General features: G+C 44.0%; 1 pseudogene; it reads left to right on the top strand.

Moving 5' to 3' along the window:
- Positions 1 to 5,683: 5,683 nt before the first annotated feature.
- Positions 5,684 to 16,411, top strand: LOC101620915 (annotated as a pseudogene).
- Positions 16,412 to 16,707: the final 296 nt, after the last annotated feature.

Raw genomic sequence — 16,707 nt, 5'->3', positions numbered from 1 at the left:
TCAAGGAAAATATTTCACATCAAAAATTTTTATCAAGTTTTATCATAGTTTAGTTTAAAACTAAATTACAAAAGTCTCACAATTACGTAAACATCTTTATAAATGATGGTTTAAGAAAACACTCCCTAATTTTCATCAATTCTAAGTTACAGGGTGTGAGGTGATCCATTCTCAGTTACCAAGCATACAGAAATATTACTATAATGTGTGCTTGATATCATTTATGACACATTAACATATTGTAGTATATGTTTGCTCCCTCCTCCCAACAAGTTACATAGCCTAAAATTCAGAAAATCTCTTAAATGGGTTCCTTATTGAGATACCTGGACACTTTCTAAGCTTAAAAGTTACAGGAATCCTAACTGATTGTCTCAGCGCTCTAACAACAACATACGTGTCAGAAAATTCATCACCTCCTGGGATGTCACCACTCTTGATTCTTTGCATTGCTGCCGCACTAGAGGAAAGATAAATGATACTTTTGAGTTTTGCATGTTGTTAAAACAGGAAGTGTTGTCAACATTGACCCCTCCATGCTTATTTGCCTAGAACACATATTTTTGAAACAGGTTATGTTTAAAATACAGAGTGCCATTTTTGTGAAGGACCTTTCCAGAGATGCTCTCTCTCGCCCCCTTTGTGGGCCTCCTGTTAAAACAGCATTTACTCCCTATTTTTACTCCTATAAGAATCCAGAAGCTGCACCTCCAGATTATTTTTGTCATTTGTGTATGTTTTGTTTATCATGAGCAGGTTTCACTAGATGACAAGATGTATGGAGATTTTGTGTCAGTTGATTCTCTGTGAATATGTCTGTACATAGACTGAAAATCTGATTTATCCTGCATCAAGCAATGTACCAGGCAATCTGAGCATCTAAAAGCCTGGCCTGTTTAATTCCAACATGCCAAGACAATTCTGTTTGGTTCTAGGTGCTAGGTTCATGCAGAAAATGCACAGTTCTGAGGCTCACCAAAGTCCCAGGACCCCCACATCCTTTTGAGGCTTTACTGATCTGTGCCCACTAATACTAACCTTCTGCTTGGTTGAGCTTGCGTCTAGTTTCAACTCACACATTAGACACATTCTGTATATTTCTAGGAGACAGACCTAATACACTGCAAACCCAGAGTTAGCAGACACTAAGTTATACCACTCACGTTTCCCATTCCATGGCACAAAATAATCAATCACAGCACCATTTCCCACAAACTCTTTTCAGCCACTACCAATCAGCCCCTGTGGCATACAAGACAAAATCAGATTGTGATGTTCTAACCTAACCTATAAATGAGGAAAATGTGGGCTAAAGAGGCCGTGTTACTTTCTGAAGGTCACACTATCAAGAGGTAGAACCGGATATTAGAGTCTCATCTTGCTTTGTGTATAATCTTTGCTGGAATGGCTGAAACGCATCTGAGGTGCTATGTGTGTTGTTGTGAGCATTTTATGTCCCCAGGGTTGAGGTCATCACTCATAAACAAAAGTAGCCAGAAAATGGTGATAAGGCTTCTTATTTAAAAGACTCAAGTGAGGGGCCTCTCTGGTCCACAGGGTTAGTCTCAGCTCTATCAAGCTATTTTGCCAGCCACTATGGCCTGATCCCCAGCCAAGGAGGTGACCCGCATGGCACATCTTCCATCTCACCCCCTGTTCCCGTCAGCAGTGTATTTCAGTAGATCAGCCAGTTTTGCTCTCCACTCTGTCTCAGGAGAATCCTCTCAGCAAACCCCCCCCCTACCTCTGCCCTATACCCCAGCTTTTGTATGCATGAAAAAAATAAAATAAATCTTTTAAAATAAATAACTAAAAGCCTCAAGTTAGATCACTAGTTAGGTTATAGCCAGAAAATAATGGCAGCTTTTAATTAGAATAGTATAGAAAGGAAAGAAAGTTTTTGCTGCTGGAGTTTAATAATGAAATTTCTGGTAAATAATAACAATCACCTCGGGGGCCAAAAAAAAAAAGTTCTGTCCAAATTTGGTCACAAAGCAGTTGGAAGGGATGCAAACAGCTCTGTCTGCTGCCTGCAGCTAATGACCCATGTCCTTGAAATAGAATCAGGTCAGGGAAGGTTGTAAACAATCTAGCTTTCCTGTCTCCTCACTTGCTCAAATATGCAATCAATCCCAGTAGCAGTTCCACTGGGCTTCAGGGCACTCGAAGGAAAAGAAAGCATCTTCCACAAAGAAAATAATGCTACTCAGTCTCACTTGTCTGATTCAGGATGGCCTTTGGAGAACCTGGGAGGTGAGGAGAGAGCCAGTCCCCAGTATCTTCAACACCCCCACCCCTGCCCACTCCCCATTCCCAGAGCTACAGCCTAGAATTTAGAATTAGTGCCTTATCTCTCCAGTTCAGTGATTCTCCACTGACAGGCTGCTGCGGATCAGAAATACCTCAGGGCTTTTTCAAAGGACAGGTGTGAAACCCAGCCTCACCTCCTGCTGACCTGCCAACCTTACCAAGTGCTTTCTCCCAGATGAAATCCACCCAGAGCCCCCTCTTAAATAGAGTGTGGCAGTGCAGGGCAGAAAAAAAGATTGAGACTCCTATTTAGCCTTGGGCCCTGCTCCTGCAGAAATTATAACTGGCTCTAAGAGAAGTCCATGCCTTGAAGTTTCTCCAAATGCCCAGGCAGCGTGCCTTATATTTATTCATACATACGACAACCAGTGTTCAGCACCCACAGTGTGCTAGCTTCAGGATCCCCACGAGAGTAAGTCCCAGCCCTGTTTCAAAGACGCCAAGGTCTGCTGAGGAAGACAAATGTGACAAATTCAGGACTTGTACTGAAATTAGCATCCTGAAGAGTGGTTAAGAGGCCAAACTGCCTGGGTTTGAGTCCCAGGTTGGCCTATTACCAACTGGATGCCCTATGTGTGCCTCTCATGCCCATTCATGTGGGTTGTTTTAAGATTTACTTGGAACATTCCAAGAACAGCACCTGACTCATAAGTTGTTTACTCTGTTTGACAAATAAGCTGACCTCTGGAGGAACAATGTGCAGTGTGGCGAAAGGCTAGGGTCTGCAGAGAGAAAAAGGAATCAAACTGCAAAGGTAGGTGGTTAAAGGGTGCAGAGGGCCTTGGCCACTCTGCCAAGCAGCCTGGATTCTCTCGTGCAGCCAAAGATTAGTCACCAGCATATGATATAGTCAGATTGGGGCTCAGAAACTCTGCTGCACATATTAAAAAGAAATGATGCCTTGGATTTGCCTCAAAATAATCCCTGGAGGGGTGGGGGGAAGGTGTGAAGTGGGAGGTGATACAGAAGAAACCAGATTGGCTGTGAGTAGGAGTTGATCACCGCTGGGGCTCTGTTGAGGCCATGTGGGGGCTGTTATACTCTTCAGTCTACATCTGATTGAGATGTCCTCTTATAAACAATTATCTGGAAAGGGTGACTGTGAGGAAGCTTTCAGGCTCTATCACTCTGCTGCCATCAGTCATCCGACCTCAGAAAAGTAAAACTGAGGAGGGAAAATGCAGTCAACAGAGCTGCTGTGGGGGCTGGAGATAGCCAGCCTCTCTTCCCTCAGGCAAGCTTCCCAGTACCCCTGCCTGCGTAAGTGTCTAACCCCAACTTTCGCAATCAGCTCTGCACTAGGAAATCCAGGCCAGTTCTACCCCACCCCTTTGGGTTTGATGGAAGTATTTTTTCTGGGACCATGGTTGACTGACTTCTTCCCTACCAGGAAGTTCAGGGGAACCTCAAACTGCCCTGAGCCCATTTTAGCATCCTAGATGATGAGCTCTTTCTGACATGAGCTGTTCTAGCTGAGGCCTTGTGTCTAAATTGTGTCACTCCTTATGTCATATCCTGAAGGACAAAGTGTTCACTCCAGGACCCTGAGTTGTGGATAGGAGTGGGGTTACAGCACAAGGGATCCAACCTGAATAGACCCCACGGCCACTGCAGAGGGACCTCCAGGAGGTCAGAGAGAAGTTCAGCCTCTGTGAACCCCAGGGGTGGGGGTTATCAGGAGGCATTAAAGGCAGAACAGGTGTTTCCTGTTTCACAAAAAGAAGATAAATTGAAGGCCGTAGGTGAGAAAGAGGGAGCAGGAGAAAGCGAGCATGTGTGGGCATACACAGCAAAGAAAGCTCTACTGCAACAAGTCTTCCTCAGAAAAACCATGACTTCTGGAAACACAGAGTTCAAGTCAAAGGGTTTTTATCAAAAGAAGGGGAAATGTTCCTATGTTAAGACCACATTCTTTCTAAAGAATCTGGATGACTGAGGCAGGGAGTGAGGAGGGACTCTTTCCTGCTTTCTCCTATTTCTGCAAGGAGACAGTGAGATGGTTCTTGAGTTACAGCTAGAGAACCATGAAACCTCCTCAGCGCTTTGCCTGACCTTCTCCCCTGAGCGCTTTATTCCCTTTTCAGGGAGTATTATCTTCCTGTCAGCAGCTTTGAATATCTGCCATAGTTTCACAGAAATTAATCTAATGTTAAGAAACTGAGTAAGTCTTTCTGGGAAAAGGCATCTGGGGGAAAAGAAAGCCAGAGAGGAACTGTGTGGCCAGACCTGTGAGGAGGTCAGCAGACACAGGCCTCCCGGCCATCACTTCCTGCCATCACTGAGCATTGCCAAATGCCCTGCTGTGGGGGGAAGGGGATTGCCTCCCGCACAACCCCAAAAGAGCAGCCAACACCAGTGCTGCTCCTGGACTTCCTTCCTGGCCTTCAGTTGCCAAGGCAACAGAGTACTTTGAAAATGCCTCTTTCGGATAACCTGTACTCCTATGTTTATTGCAGCACTATTTACTATAGCTAAGATAAGGAAACAACCTAAGTGCCCCCAAAGAGATGACTGGATCAAGAAGATATGGCACGTCCCCACAATGGAATACTATTCAGAGATCAAAAATGATAAAGTCGGCCCTCCCTGGTGGCACAGCGGGTTAAAGCACAGCACTGAGGAGCTGAAGCCACTTCCGCATGAGTTCGATTCCCGCCTGCCCCGGAGGTGACCACATGGCGTGGCAGACCTCTCCTGACCCGCCCGCTGCTCCCCTCAGCAGTGTACTTCGTCAATCTGCCTGTTCTGCTCCCCACTCTGTCAATGGGGAAGCCTCTCGCCACCCCTGACCCTCTGGCCTGTACTCCAGTTCTGTGTGCACAAATAAATAAATCTTTAAAAAAAAAATTATAAACTCATGCCATTTGCGGCTGCATGGATGGAGCCGGAAGTGGCTGGGCTAAGCAAAGTAAGTCAGAAGGAAAGAGAACTATCAGGCAGCTTCACTTATAGGTGGGGTATAGGAAAACCAAAATAAGGTCAGGGAAAAGACAAAATTTGTAAGCTGACCATAGATCTGTGGCATCCAGTAGGCAAGGGGGAAGAGAGAAGCCCAAATGGGGAAGGGAAGAGCCCAAGGGACTCTGGTGATGAATCATGGGTGCTGTGGTAGTGGGAAAACTAAGAGGATTCACACACTTAAAATGCAACCAAGAGATTCATGTAGCTGCTGCCTTTTACAAGCAGAAAGGCAGCCTGGGATGGCTCACTCAGCTTTCTACGAGGCACCTGGAATAACAAAAAAGAGGTGCTGACAGGAGCCCCCCGGGTTCTGCACAGTCAGACCATCACCAGAAAGGGCAGAGGCAGAGCTGGTGGCCAAGCAGCACTGAAATGACTCCCCCAAAGAAAGAGGGCTGGGGAGGTTTCGAAAATGCATGTCAGTGGCTTAAGGATGTCAGTGGCTTGTAGGATGTCAGAGAACTACCTGGCACTTAATGGGTAAGGCCTCCCTGCAGAGTGAGGGGAAGGCCTGCACAAAAAGGAATCATTCCACTCAAAACACCTCGAACTGTCCTAGTAGAAAGCACTGAGAAGCCATGTCTTTCCAGAGACCCCACCCATTTTTCCAACTGAACGCCTATGTATCTCCCCGACGACCTCCACAGAACCCATTTGAGAAACACTATGTCAAACATTAAATGGTGACTGTCCTGAAAATCTTTTGTTAGTGTTGTAAGTATAAATGCAAACATGAGCACCAATACCATTCTGGTCGTTCTGAGATGACCATCTTTGATCCAGAATAGGTATCCAATCATCTTTATGTTGAGAAGGAATTCACCATTGTTAAAGTGTTATAAGGACCTTTAAAAAAGAGCCTGTGTAAGCCCAGGTTACTGGTGTCTTGACCTATAGAGGTGCCCCAGCTGCCACAACTCAGGTGCAAAGCAGACCTGGAATGTACAGAGCCCATTTTGAAAAACTCTCAACGGGCTGCCATTTCAGCTTAACAAGCCTTCCAGGTGATACTGATGCCTACTGAAATTTGAGACCTCTGGCCTATCTAACATAATCATGCTCTCCTAAGGGAAGGGTCTTATTCAATTAATGTTACTGATTGTGATCCCTTCCCCCCATTGGTTGCCACGCATGACTGAGAGGTTAGGAGGGTGAAATCAAAGGCCGTGAGGACAGGAGAAACCAAGCACATCCTGTCCCTGAGCATCCCTCAGCTGCCTGTACAGTCAGTCAGCATCTCAGTAGCCAGAAGTTCTGCTCATATTCCATCCCTGGGAGCCCTAACCCAGCCCGGAAGCTCGGACTAAGCTCCCACTAATGCATGTGCTCTGGGAATTAAGAGAAGTGGGTTGCTTTGGCAGGAGTATGAGGAAAGGAGTTTAACACCAATCTCAGTACCCACACTAGGTCTCACAAGGACCACCTTTAATCCCCCCCCACCTGTCCTGCAAGTGTGTCAGCCATCCCACAAGCAGAAAATGAGCCCTCAGGAAGTCCAATGTTTTGTCCAAAGCTAAATTCATCCATTTAGATGGGGGAATGAAATTTGGACTCTGACCCCCAAGACCTAGAAGACCATTTCCTTTCTTCTTCTTTTTTAATTATTTATTTATGCATACAGAACTGGGGTGCAGGCCAGAGGTGCAGGAGTGGTGAGAGGATTCACCAGAGATAGTGGGGAGCAGAACAGGCAGATCTGTGAAGTACACTCTGAGGGCAGCAGCGGGCAAGACAGGAGAGGTCTGCTGACCATGTGGGTCACCTCCGGGGCAGGGATCAACTCCCACTCAAGCGGCGCTTTAACCTGATGTACCACTAGGGAGGGCCCATTTCCTTTCTACATTCTACTGAACCGTTGTCAGCAGGGCCTAAAAGAACTTTCTGCTATGATAGAAAAGTGCCTTCCTGGTGGCACATGTGACTATTGTGCTATTGAAATGTGAGTTGTGCAACTGCAGACGTAAATCTTTTATTAGATTTACTTAATTGAATTGTCACATGTTTAGTGGCTACTCTTTTATATAATGGAGGCTCGTACAGTTTTATTTTTTTAATATAAAGTGCTTCACATAAAATAATCGTCATGGAAAAGAATAAATATAAGAGCATTGGGACAACAAGCAATTAATGATATTATTCATCTGTCTTTTCTTCCTGGGAATGGAGACAGATTTTTCTTAACAGTGTCTAGGTTAAGGAAATACAGTTAATCCACAGACATGGTTACTCAGATTTGGGAGGGCTGCCTTCGCCAGGTGCTAGCAGCTGAAAGCAGCCAGGAGGGCAACTGTGAAGCACCCCGTTTTCATTCCACCAGCTAATGGGCTGAATGAAGCCAGGGAAGGCAATGGAAACAGCAACTAATCTTTTCTTCATCTGACACACTTTGGAGAAAACCTATCTTGGTTTTTCTAATCACTGTTCTTCTAAGTGATTACAAGATAGCGTTTGAGTTCACCACAGCAGTGAACTTAGCAGGGATAACAGTGATCTAGTCACGCCAAGGCCTAATTACTCAGTTCTGGGTCAACAGCCTCCCAAGATGGCTGTTCAGCAGGGAGACTCATCCTGACTTGCATATGGGGTGGAAAGATAGCAGGCGCTGTCTCCTGGTGACCATTGTTGGTATCTGTAACTTAGCTAGTCCTTCAGTGCCTACCTATATGGGAGTCCCAGTCCAACATTGTTTAATAGATTCCACGGCAAGTGAACAACTCCCAACAAGTGACAAATAAATATTGACGCCTGCAGAAGGATCCACAATGGAATTCTACTCCAAGCCTCATTTGTCTTTGGATTGCCTGAGACTCTGGGCTCTTTTGAGTGGAATACTACTAACATAAGCACACCTCAAGGCACCCACATAGCACACACTCAGCATCAAATCCCTTTGATGGGGTCACAACTTCCCTCCTGGGTCCTGCCACTGCCTTGAATTAAGATTCAGACCCCAGATCTCCTGCTCCAGTTCGGTGCACACCTGTCAGGAAGGACATTAGGGGCAATGAGAAGACTCTTCGGGATGCTCTTTCTTCCACCGCTAGGCTGACTGCCTCACAACGGAGCATGCACCTGAAGGAGTCTCAGCAGACTGAGTGCTACAGACTGAATTTTTTTGAGAAGGCTAACAATTTTTAAAGACTCATAAGATCGCTTTTGTAGTCCCATCGCTGCCACTTGGAAGAAGACACCTTACTTCAATGTCTCGATCCATAAAGTACAGGAGATTAACGAGGCGGTCTCAGATTCTCTTTGTACAGCTTCAATCTTAGAGGAAATTCAAACAATAACATTATGTGGCCATCCATAAATCACTCCTCTTTGTGGAAATTAGAGTTTTGAAAGGCATTTTGGTCTTCAGATGGTGAGTTACTGCTCTTTCTATCTCATTTGCAGTGCAGCTAAGTTCAATCCAAGTGAGAAAATTAGGTTGGCCAAGAGTTGGCTCTTTCTGCCTAATAAGGAAAGATTAAGTGTGAAGGTCTTAATTCACCTTAAAAGTTTTGTTTCTGCAACTAAAACTTCTCTTCCTAAGGACAAAAAAAAAAAGTGGGGAGGCATCCTCAACAGGTAATCAGATCACTTGTGTGAAAATTACCTGGGTATTGAAAATTACCTGGGTAGGACCAAGATGAGAGGTTGAATAACGAATGTCATTTTCCACAAGATTTCTGCCCTGTCCCACCCCAATTCCAGGTGATCTTATTCACACAGATGTTTGAAAACCATTGCCTTAGGGTTACCGCTCCTCCTTGGTGATTCACCTTGAGGTGGCCAAGGGGGAATTGGCTTCACACAGGAAGCCCTGCAGGGTGATTTATCAGGTACGTCTTTGTGGGCATTCTCCATGCACTTTTCAAGTGTTCTTCTTTTTTTTTTTTTTTAAAGATTTATTTATTTGTGCATACAGAACTGGGGTACAGGCCAGAGGCTCAGGGGCGGTGAAAGGCTCCACCAGAGGCAGAGGTGGGATCAGAACAGGCAGATCTATGAAGTACACTGCTGAGGGGAGCAGCGGGCGGGTCAGGAGAGGTCTGCCACACCATGTGGTCACCTCCGGGGCAGGCGGGAATCGAACTCATGCGGAAGTGGCTTTATCTTCTCAGTGCTGTGCTTTAACCCGCTGCGCCACCAGGGAGGGCCTCAGGTGTTATTCTTATGGAGTCAAAAATGGTCTTGAAAAGATGTCTGTCAGTGTACAGCTATGCAGTATGCTTCAACAAAAGTTAGGCAGTTTGAATGTTGCTAATGTATTGTAATGACAGACATGGTATTATGTAATCAATGGTACAAAAGGACCAGGAGGCTGCTAGCTGTGATAGTCATGGCTCACTTCAATTGCCTTGCAGATTATAAAGTAAAAGTATATGGTGTCAGCTTTGCACTCTGGACGCTTGAGTAATGGAAGTGTTTTACTTGATATCCTTACTGCAAAATGTAAAATTATAGCTAAGGTTAAGAAGCGGAAGAAAGAGAGGGAGAGAGGAAGAGGAAGACACCTTCTTCAAAGTAAATATCACAATTTTCTCTCTGATCAGATTGAGGTCCTGTAGGGCAATAATCTGGAACATTTGAAGAAAAAAAATCAGCCATCATTACTCCCCTACCTGATTCCAAGTCTCTTAGCAATGCCTCTGAAAGAAGTTTTTAATGTGCACACACCCTTGGAATGTTGGGCCTGTGACTTTGTTTGACCAATTGAAAGGCTAATGGGACATTATGTCAGCACATCTGGTCCTCCAGATCCTGGGACACGCCCCCTCTTTCTCTTGGTATCAGTCCAGCCCCCACATAAATAAGTCTGAGACAGCCTGCCAGAGGATAAAGGTGGAGCAGAGAGGAGTCTTCCTAACTGAGAACCTTCTGAAGCAACCGGCCCTAACTGACCCAGCAGGTAGCCACAGACCCTGAAGAGGCTCAGCCATGACCAGAACTGGCCAGCTGAGCACTGTCTACTACATTTTAGAGTAGTTGTAGCTGTATGGTCAGAGCTACTTGATACAAAAAGAAACAGTGTTAGAGCTTTTATTTACCTATCTATCTATCTCCAATACCCTACACAATGCTTGGCACAAGAAGCACTCAATGAATAATACTGAATAAATAAATGAACAAATTAACTTAACTGGACATTGATGAGCATTAAGATTCTTCATTTTCCAGCATATCAGGAGACAACCTTTTTCCTTGATCTATAAAGACAGGAGTATTTCAGAACCCTGCTTTTGTGACTTCTGTTACTAAGTCACCAAAGGGAGAAGGGGTGTCTCCCACACTGAAGCACCTGCCTATAGTTCTCTAAAGAACCCGAGCCATTAAGTCATTATTTTTGGAAAGGACATTCTCTGGAAATGTACTTCTTTAATCTACCTGCAGATCAGCCCAATTGCGTGTAGACTCCCCACGTCACACAAATGAGCTCCCTGTGGTTTGTTCCCTTCTGCAGAATTACTGGCTACGTCTACTCGGGACATAATCAGGGACTGTGAGCCATAGAGTGAGGTCCCCGAGTGTGCTTGAGCGCCACCTCCAGACTTGTGGTTACCAGCCTGCTGTTCATAATAAAGCTAAGACCATACATTCCTGGCAGAAAGTAGGTCTCTGTCTGGAACCCAGGCAGGTGACACCCAGGCAGGTGGCCATCAAGATCCTTGAAGAAACCCAAAAACAACAGTAAAGAGTGGAAAAGACAATGATATTTCTTCACAGTCTGTTTGTTGCTACCTTTAATGTTTATGGACTATTAAATAAAGGTGGCTAGAAACAGTATGGAATTCATGTCAGCTCAGTGAAGATTCAACTTAATTCTTCTACCACTCATCTGTAGCTGCAGTATTTGTGAAATTTTCATTGATATATTAGGCTTCAGTTGGATGGAATCCAACATTAGTATGGTAATATTACCAGAATTCTTTTCTCATTGACCTGTAACAAAGCAGTACATACCTCTGGCCCTCCCCAGAAAAATGAAGAAAACACAGAAAAGACAACTTATCTGGATCTTCTTAGAAAAGCTTATGAAGGCACAACTCCAGACCTCTTGGACCTGCTCAGGAAGGAAATGGTACGGCAAGGTCAAATGTGTTATAATTGTGGTATGTGCACAACAGTTTATGGCTCCTCACATAGTTTCCAACACTGAAAGGACTGGAAGAAAGCTTGGTGACCAGAGACCCAGCTTGGAAAGAGCATGTGCACTGGGAACAGATTAAGGTTCACATCTGATGTTATACCTAGAAATTCCACTTCTAGGATCTGACTGACTATAAGCATACAAAGTCTATTCAGGGATGTCCATTGTGACATTATGGACAACAAAACTGAAGCAAACCTAAGTGTTCACCAGTATAAGATGTGGTTGAATAACATGGTAAATTTATTCAGCTGGCTCCTGTGTGGACCTTAGAAAGAAGCATCATTTGCATGATTGGGTTATTAGGAAAAAGCATTAGCCAAAGCCTCCCTGGAGGGGTAAGGAGTTAAAGCACAATACTGTGAAACTTGGTCAGATCCTATAGAAAGGTCTGTGGACCCCAGGGAAGAACATGCAAAGCAATACCCCGAGGGTCCCTTCTAACAGAGCCAGATATGAGCGGAGAGTATTGGACCTTTCTGAGCTTCACTCTAGAGGACAGATCAAAGCAAGGAAAGGGTTAGAAGATTCCTAACCGAAGTTCTCATTCCAGCAGAACTCGCCACATCTGTGGCAGCTATTGCAGCAGGCAGCCCCGACCCATGAAGTTAAATGCCTACTGCAGAAGCCCCAGAGGATCTCTCTCCTTTGGAAAGAGCAGACAAGTCTTCGTAAATTATCTAGGTAATAAAGTCATATTACTCCTTGAGGCTGCCAACCTTCTGAGATTTCATGTAGTGTCCACAGAACTTCCGGGTTCTCAGGTTACTTCTAGTAGCAGGCTCGGAGATGCCCTGCCCCCTCGTATGATTCCAAAGGAGAGTTCTCTTCCTTCCAGGAGCTAACACCTTCACAGCATCTTAGAGCAACCGAGGCAGTTAAGCAAGACAAAGCAAAGGAAAGGGAATTTGCCAGGTCTAAGTTGTCTTCAGCCAGAGTGAGGCTTATGGGAAAAGAGGGACTTGTCCAGCCTTCCAGGAGAGACCACATCATGTAACCATTCACCTATTGCAGGGAAGCCTGAAACTGAGGACACTGGGGGTCCTGGCGCCCATCTGTTCTTTAGTTTCTGTCAGGAATTCATCCCATACCTAAGTCAGGTGGGAGGCAGAGAGAAGACTGCGGAGAGACATCCTGGACAAAGGGGAAGCGTATGAAGGACACAGAGGTATAGGAGCCCGCGACAGAGAGCTTTGAAGCCGCTGGAGCTTACCCACATATGGGCAATAGTGCTGGCGGGGAATAGGGCATGCAGGGGGGTTGGGGGTGGGGAGCTAGGCTGCCTTTAAGATCTGCAATTGTATTTTGAATGCAGGAGGAAGACTGCATTACTTTCACATGGAGAGGAAGAACTCAGCACAGAACCTAACATTGTATGTGCTCAATCATCCCTGGATTCAGAACTAAAGAAGAAATAAATGTGAGTCTTACTGGGCCTTTAATTTAGCAATCTATAAAATTAGGGCAATTCTCACTCAATTTTTTTTTTTTAAGATTTATTTATTTGTGCATACAGAACTGGGGTACAGGCCAGAGACTCAGGGGTGGCGAAAGACTTCACCAGAGACAGAATGGGGAGCAGAACAGGCAGATCGACGAAGTACACTGCTGAGGGGAGCAGCGGGCGGGTCAGGAGAGGTCTGCCACGCCATGTGGTCACCTCCCGGGCAGGCAGGAATCAAACTCATGCGGAAGTGGTTTCAGCTTCTTACTGCAGTGCTTTAACCCGCTGCGCCACCAGGGAGGGCCACTCACTCAGTTTTAATTATAACAATAAAAATAGTTTGTACTCAGTGAAGCCTATAATCAAAACTGTCTCAGTGGCTCTCAAATGTGGCTCTCAAATGTGGCCTAGGGAGGTTTGAAATGTACTGATGGATAACTCCCACGAATTCTGATTTCATGGATGTGCATGCTGCCTGCCTGGCACTGGGATTTTTGCAACTTCTCAGGCAATTTAATGTATAGCCACGTGTGAGGCCTAAGGCCCTATCTCATTTAATCAGCACCATCCCCCCCCCCCAAGACTTTACATTATCTCTCTAGTGCAATTATTGTGCAAATATCCCTTATTAGAGCTGTGGGTTTGGGAAAGGGCAGGTGATTGAGGATTATTTATGAGTCCAGGTGCGTTTATCAACTGTCAGGCTTGCGGAAAGTCTTAGAGCTAAGATTCACACAGGTTTAATGGAGGAAAAAAGACTACACTGTTCTGTCTTCCCACCGCTAGAGAAAGTTATGAGGGTAGAGCAATAGCTTTTACTTTCCCAGATCAGGAAAAACAAGAGCAAAAAAATAAAATAGAAGGATAAAGAAAGAAGTAGCAGCTCAGCTGAGGAAGGCCTGAGGAAGGAGTGAACACTGACAAGTCTCATTTTCTGGCCAGTACAAGCAGCTGGCTGCTCTTTTAATAATTCTTTGTCTTCTCTAGTAGGACAAACACATTCTACAGAGATGCGCTTTGGAAGCAGCTGCAGTGTGGATTTCAAAGACAGCAGGAGGAAAAGTAGAAAAGATATAACTTCATGATTCTCCCCCACATTCTTTCAGGTAATGTGATAAGGAAAAAGTGGGTGTCTCTACACGTGAGAACTGCAATAAACAGCACAGCCAACCATGTCCTGCATAGCCCCAAACTGTGAAGAAAACACCCTCACCCACAAATAGCCTTGTATTGTTGTAGTCCCCCCAAGGATGGAAGAAAAGTTTCCTGTGTACTCATGGAGATGTGGTCTGAGAGAGGAGATGAATGCGGGGAGCCTGGGGCAGAGCTGAGGAGAAAATAGTGGCCAGTGTAGGATTTCCAATTAGAGAGAAGACACACCTCCCAGAAGTCTTTGGAGATGTTATCCACTTATCATGGCTTCTCCAATCACTTGGGGTTTAGTTGTGATTCTGTTTCATTTTTCACAAGAACATCCCCTACTATGTTTGGCTGAACACTCCACTGACCCTCCAGATAAGAACTTCATGATGACATCTTTTCCTATTCCATGGCTTTTCCAGAATATTCTGTCATTAAAACAGTCTCATTTGAGTATCTAATGATGTGGTAGTTGTTCACTTAATTTTTTTAATTTTATGTATATATATATATATATTTTGCATCATTCTTCATTTTGTACATTTTTTCATCTCACTTATAAGCCCCATGGACTTCCCAGCACCAATTCACCCGTGTGCCATCACCATAGTCCTGTTCACTCTTCCCAACCTACTCCCCTTTATACCCCCTGTAGAATGTCTCTGGTTTATAGCTGTTTGTTGATATTCGTTTTTACTTTATTACTTCTTTTTTCCCTGATCCTTTATACTCCTGCTGTGAATGAAACTATCCAGCATTTTTCTTTTTCTTTCTGGTTTATTTCACTACATGTGATCCCTTCCTGTTTATCCATGTTGCTGCAAATGGTATGAGTTTATCTTTTTTGGTTGCTGAGTAATATTCCATAGTGTATATATACCACATCTTTTTAATCTAGTCATTTATTTTTGGGCATTTAGGTTGATTGCACTTCTTCCCTATTGTATATAGGGCAGCCATAAACATAGAGGTGCAGGTGTCTTTTGGATTAATGTTTTTGTGTCCTCTGGGTAGATACCTAGGAGTGGGATTGCTGGGGTCAAATGGAAGCTTCATTTTTAGCAGTTTGAGGAACCTCCAGTTTTCCATAGTGGCTGGACCAGTTTGCATTCCCACCAGCAGTGCAGGAGAGTTTCTTTTTCTCCACATCCTTGCCAACATTTGTTGGCAACTAGCAAGTTGCTTTAATATGTGCCTTTCTCACTGGTATGAGATGGTATCTCACTGTGGTTTTGACTTGCATTTTCCTTATTACAAGTGATGCTGAACATTTTTTCATATGCCTGTTGGCCATCTGCATTTCCTCTGTGGAGAAGTGTCTTTTTAGCTCTTCTACCCATTATTTTTATGGGGTTGTTTATTTTTGTTGAGTTTTGTGAGCTCTGTGTATATCTTTGTAATCAGTCTTTTATCATTAGTATGGTGTGCAAAAATTTTCTCCAGTTGGTGGTGTGTCTTTTTGTTTTGTGTAATGTCTCTTTGCTGTACTTCAGAAGCTCTTTAATTTGATATAATCCCAGCTGTTTATCCTTTCCTTCACTGTCCTTGCTTTGGGTGATGTATCTTTAAAGATGTTACTGAGGTATATGTCATGCAATGTTTTGCCAATACTTTCTTCTATATATATTTTATGTTTTCAGGTTTTATGTCTAGTTCTTTAATTTTGAGTTGGATTTTGTGTATGGTGCAAGGTAGTAGTGATCTGGCTTCATTTTTTTGCACTTAGCAGCCCAGTTTTCCAGCACCATTTGTTAAAGTTTCTTGGTTTCATTGCATATTCTTTGCTCCTTTCTCAAGGAGAAAGGAGCTGTCCATAAAACTGTGGATTTATGTCTGGGTTTTCTATTTGATTCCATTGGATCCTGTTCACTTTGAACTTTCAGTCTCATGAGGCGCCATCTGGCATTTGCCGTGAGTTAGTGTTAGAGGGCCCTCCCTGTTTCAGATTTACCAGCCGCAATAATCAAGAAAAGTGAATCAAACTTTAGGCTCAGGTCCAGAGAGGGGACAGGGTATATAGCTCATAGAAAGAAAATAGTACACAGAACACTATAGCTGATGACCAAAATAAATTCAGCATTCTCCAAAAACTGGCTGTGAATAATATTGAAGAGGTGAACCTGATTCAAGATGATGGAACACTTATTCATTTCAACAATCCCCAAGTCCAAGTTTCCCATCCTGCTAACCCCTTTGCAACTACAGTTCATGCAGAAGCCAAACCCATCACAGAAATGCTTCCTGGACTATGAAGTTAGCTTGGTGTTGACAGCTTGACAAATCTTAGGGAGTTAGCTGAACAATGTCCTTTGCAAGTGTTGAATAGCAAAGTACCAAAACCAGAGGACATTGCAGAGAAGAAGAATGATGTTCCAGATCTGGTAGAAAATTTTGATGAGTCTTCAAAGAATAAAGTTAACTAAATTAAAGTTGGGAAGCTGACATGGAGTAGATTTAATCAATCAGGTATGTGGTACCAAAGTTTTGCAGAGATAAAGAACCTCAATAGTTACTAACTTAGTAATGTAAAATTTTATATATTAATATGTGGTTTGTTCAGCATTTTGGGGGTGTTTGATTTTACATTTTGCACTTCCTCCAAGGATCTATTCTTTTAGTAAGAATATAAAATATCAGTGAAGTTTGCGGATAATTTTTTTAAATATTTACTTATTTATGCATACAGAACTGGGGTACAGGCCAGATGTCAGGAATGGTG

The sequence above is a fragment of the Condylura cristata genome, unplaced genomic scaffold, assembly GCF_000260355.1.
Source record: "Condylura cristata isolate star-nosed mole 26May11 unplaced genomic scaffold, ConCri1.0 scaffold00006, whole genome shotgun sequence".
Lineage (NCBI taxonomy): Eukaryota > Metazoa > Chordata > Mammalia > Eulipotyphla > Talpidae > Condylura > Condylura cristata.
This window is presented reverse-complemented; position numbering and strand designations above follow the sequence as displayed.